General features: G+C 51.7%; 1 non-coding gene across 1 annotated transcript; it reads left to right on the top strand.

Annotated features, from left to right (window-relative positions):
* The first annotated feature begins 2464 nt into the window (after positions 1 to 2464).
* TRNAI-AAU lies at positions 2465 to 2538 on the top strand. Its single transcript has one exon. It is a non-coding gene; the product is annotated as a tRNA-Ile (tRNA).
* Positions 2539 to 4827: the final 2289 nt, after the last annotated feature.

The raw sequence follows: 4827 nt of genomic DNA, 5'->3' as shown, positions 1-4827 counted from the left end.
GCCCCTGCCTCCTCTGGGCTCCCTGGTTATTCAAGGCCACCAGCTGTCAATCACACAAGCCAAAACCTGGGGTGCGGGCTGGACCCCTCCTCTCTCCACTTCCCACAGGTGGTCGCTCCCCTGAACCTGGGTCTGGAATGGATCTGGAATGTGCCCACCCCTCTTAGCTGACTGTTCTCATCCCAGGTCCCCCGACACCCCTGTCCCTGGGTCTTGGCAGGGCATGGCCAACTGGTCTGACTGCCTCCCACAACTTCTCAGCCCCCTGGCACCTCTGGCATCCACCCCGCTGACCTACCTTTGTGAACCTCCCTCCCTCAGCCTCCACACCAGCTACACCCGTCCTTCTGCGGACTGTGTGTTCCATGGGACTCACCACGGGGTGCACCCCACCCGCTCTCACCCACCTCCAGCCCCAGACAAGCTGGTCGTACCCACAGCTTTCACTGCCATCTTCCCAGAAGGCTCCCAGCACCGCTAGCCCAGGCCTCTCCTGGGAACCCCCAGATCTGTTCCCAGCTTGGAGGTCCCAAAGACACGTCCACCCCACAATGCTCAGCACACCGTTCACGCTCCTCCCGCACCAAAGCCTCTGTGCTCCTCCTCTCATCCGCTCTGACCCCTTCCCCCAGACCATGCCGGGCACTGCCCTCTTAGAGGGGTTCTTTCCAAAGGCTGCTCCTCTGGTGTAGGGTTGCCAGAGAAAGCACAGAACTTCCAGTTAAAGTTGAACTTCAGATACACAACTACCAATTTAGTATAAATTCGTCCGGAATATTGCATAACATGTACTTATATGAAATTATTTGCAAAATCTGGCCATCCTATCAGGGCCTGGCCAGAAGTGGAGAGTTTGAACAGTGAAATGACTGTTTTAAAATATAAGCTTTTTAAATTATATCATTCATCCGTCTGCCTCCTGATCCTCAACACGTACTGTTGCAGACTGTGCCAAGCTCCGGGCATTCAGGTGTAAGCAAATGGAGAGGATGCCTGCCATCACCAGCAATTCCCTCTGCCCACAGGCTCTACCCACTTTGGTCTACATCTACCCACTGTTGTCCTTCAGAACACTGTCAAATGTCCCCGTCTCAGGAGTCAGCCCAGCCCTCCATGACCAGCAGGCTTTCTTTACGGGGCACTGAGCACAGCCCGAGCACTCCACTCACTCTGTCCCCTGCCACTGCTAACTCCCAGGGGACTGGGCATGTATTTTACTAAGGGCTGGTGGAGCGGGTTTAGGGCACTCTCAGGCTTAGTGACTATTTTTGAATGAGTGGTCCTTTGTCTACGCCTGGGTCTCTAACCTTCCTGGTGCCCTGCCTAACATCCTTTCAACTAAATCTGTTCTGTGGAGTTGAGCGAGACTTGGATTTCCTGCTCACAACAGAGAACCATGATGAAACTTGGGCTTGGGAGCAGTTTTTTGAGCATCCAGACCAGAGGAGGGACCCCTCAGAGCGCCAGTGGACGGCCTCCCAGAGAGCGTGGCCCCTGGGACATCGCGTTGGGGAACTGACACGTTTGAGTGTTGTCTTCCCAACACTTGCTCTCTGCTTTATTTCATTGCATGCAGACCCTGGCCCTTTGGAGTGAATATTGTCAGTTGCCCACCCAGCAGCTACTCTAGGATTTATTCATGTGCTAGTTAGTCAGAGGGTGAATGAAGACATTTTCCAGATAAAAGGGGGAGCAGACACGGAGGAACCGTTTAAAATGGTATTTGCAATTATTAGGGATAGACTTATGATAGAATACTAAGTAAAAAATGCAAGATTAAAATGGTATCTTAAGCAAGGTTAGATTGAATTATAGATATAGGTACAGATACAGATATAGATATATCGAGATAGAGATAGATGTAGATATATAGATATAGATACAGGGTGTCCCAAACATGTATACACACTTTGAATAATGATATATTCCTGTGGGTGAAATCTGAAAAGAAAGAAACATCCATTGAGCTATGAGCTGTTAAAGTGCGTATACATTTGGGGGGACACCCTGAATGTGTCTGAAAATTAAAAACAATGGCAGGAAGGATGCCAAGACCCCAGCGTGGTTGTGATGGGCGGTGGGGAATTCGGTGGTTCTTTCGCCATTTCTCGGGTTTTCTCTTATTTTCTCAGCTTTATTTAGCCAAAGCGAAAGCTCTGGGTAGAGGAAGTTTCCAAGCGGCAAGGATTCTCCGAGATGAAGTCAGCATTGAGCTGCGGTATCTGAAAACCCGAGCGGAGGCCCTTCGCATTTTCCCCGTGAAAAACTCCCATTCGCTCCAAGAGGCCGCCTCCCTTCTCCGGGAAAGCCCCAGGGCCTCAGCTTTTTCCTTGCCCGAAGGAATGACGCCAGGCGCCGCGGGAAGGAGCCGGAGTCCGGAGTCGCCCGGGGGCGCTGGGCCCGCTGGCGGCGAGCGCAGGCGTAGAACCCTCATAGGCATCGTGGCGAAGCCCACACCCCGGCTGGCCGGTTAGCTCAGTTGGTTAGAGCGTGGTGCTAATAACGCCAAGGTCGCGGGTTCGATCCCCGTACGGGCCAGGGTCCTCTTTTAGCCAAATCCACTTGCCGATTCTTTTACAGCATATTTAAAAATATGCTTTTCAAATACGGCTTTTGAGATCTGTAAACCGGGTGCAAACAGGAGACAGTCGCGGGATCATTCCGGACTCCGCCTCAAACCTGTCGCGGCGGCCATTGTGGAGGGAGAGCAGGATCCTGCGCGCGGCTGGCAGTGCCTGCCCCCCGGAGGCCCCGGGCGCCGCACCCCGCGGCCACCCTGAGGGTCTTTCTTAGGACGCTCTCAGAGGCTACCGACAGTGGCTTCCCCATGCAGAGCTTCCAGGGCCCTGGGTGGAGACCCCAGTTTCCCGGAGTTCTTAGAGTTGAAATCCCGGCTTGTAATGCATTCATTCCACAGATGTTTACGGAGAGAGCCTGGGGCGCGTCCCGCACAGAAAGCGAAAGACGCAAATGCCAGCCGCTCTGGGGACAGTGACCAGACCCCACGGCCGTGTTTTTAGGAGGCGGTCTGGTGTGGAAGCCTGTCTTTCATGTTGTGAGTGATTGTGAGAGCTTACACGTGCCCTGACCTGGGGATCGACCTGGAGGTCTCAGGACACGATCCAGCCAGCTGAGCCTCCGGGCCCAGGCCTTCTTGCCACTTTTTTGCTTTTTCAGAGAGCTCTTAGGCTTCACATTTCTTCCTCTTGGTTCTGCAGTTTGCAGCCAGATGGCAAAGGAATTTATTTCTCACTCATGGCTCAAGTCTGCAGGTGTGTAGTCAGGAGTGTTTAGATTAGCAAAAGCCATCTTTAAAAAACAAGACACCCCAAAACATATTTTTATTGATTTCAGAGAGGAAGTTGAGAGGCAGAGCGAGATAGAAACATCGATGAGAGAAAATCATTGATCTGCCGCCTCCTGAACTCCCCCTACCGGAGATTAAGCCAGCATCCAGGGAATGTGCCCTGACCTAGAATTGAACCATGACCTCCTGGTTCATAGGTCAATCGATGTTCAACCATTGAGCAACACCAACCCATCAGCTTTTAAGGTCAATATCCTTTTAAAAAATATATATATATATTTCTTTATTGATTTTTTACAGAGAGGAAGCGGGAGGGATAGAGTTAGAAACACAGATGAGAGCAAAACATTGATCAGCTGCCCCCTGCACACTCCCTACTGGGGATGTGCCCGCAACCAAGGTACATGCCCTTGACTGGAATCAAACCTGGGGCCCTTCAGTCCGCAGGCCGACGCTCTATCCACTGAGCCAAACCGGTTAGAGCAGCCAATGTCCTTTTATATCAGGGTCCAGAGCAAGGGTTCCAGACATCTTTGAAAAATCTCTGGTGAGGCGGTAGCTGGCTTGGCTCAGTGGATAGAGGGTCAGACTGAAGGGTTCCGGTTGGATTCAGGTCAATGGCAGCTGCTGGGGCTGTGAGCTCAAGGGGCATCCAGGAGGCAGCCAATCAATGATTCTCTTTCATCTCTGATGTTTCTCTCTCTTCCCCTCCCTTCCTCTCTGAAATAAATAAAAATATATTTTAAAATAAAACCTTCAGTGAGAACATCTGTAACCAGAAGAGGACCTGGCCTAGGGGGGTCAGTTAGAAGAATCTGGGGGTGTGGACACCAGGCATGGACTCCTGCCCATGAGCTGCATGTCGCATCTTGGATGTCTGTGTCAGGGACACACAGAGGAGGCAGCTGGGACTGCTGCCCTCAGAGTGCACACTTTCCTGAAGGCTCTAAGGGGTCCAGAATATGCCTCTGTGACATAAAAAACATCTTGAGCAAAAGGCATTTGAATTCCTGAGCAGTCTTTGCTGCCTAAAAAAGCAGAGCCTTCCAAAAAGAACGCAGAAGACTGCGACTGTCATAAATGGCCTTCCCTGGGAGCAATCAGGACAGACTAACTCAGGACACCTAAACGCATTTCACAAGCTATCATCGCCCCACCTACTGCAGGGAAGGGCCTGTTCACCTTCCCAACAGCCCCATTTCCCCGGGCGCCCCTCTCCCTCCTTCCTCTGGTAAGAGTGTACAGCCCACACTCTGCCTCTTTGAGTCACTTTTATTTTCCTGTGAATTCTGGAAGGTACATGAATAAAAACACGATTGCATTTTGTCTTTTCTCTAATTAACCTGTCTTTTGTCAGTTTAATTTGCAGGCCCTCAAAAGCCGAACCAAAATGGGAAGAGGAAAAGTTTTTCTTGCCCGACAGGTTTCAAAAGCTGCCGGACGTGACCCCTGGAGATGAGGTCAGTCCTTGACAGACAGGCGTGGCCGGCTGGTTCTGTCGTGGGCGAGGGGGCGGGGCC

The sequence above is a fragment of the Myotis davidii genome, unplaced genomic scaffold (assembly GCF_000327345.1).
Source record: "Myotis davidii unplaced genomic scaffold, ASM32734v1 scaffold2798, whole genome shotgun sequence".
Lineage (NCBI taxonomy): Eukaryota > Metazoa > Chordata > Mammalia > Chiroptera > Vespertilionidae > Myotis > Myotis davidii.
Note: the sequence above shows the minus strand (reverse complement) of the source record. Positions and strands in the feature narration are given on the sequence as shown.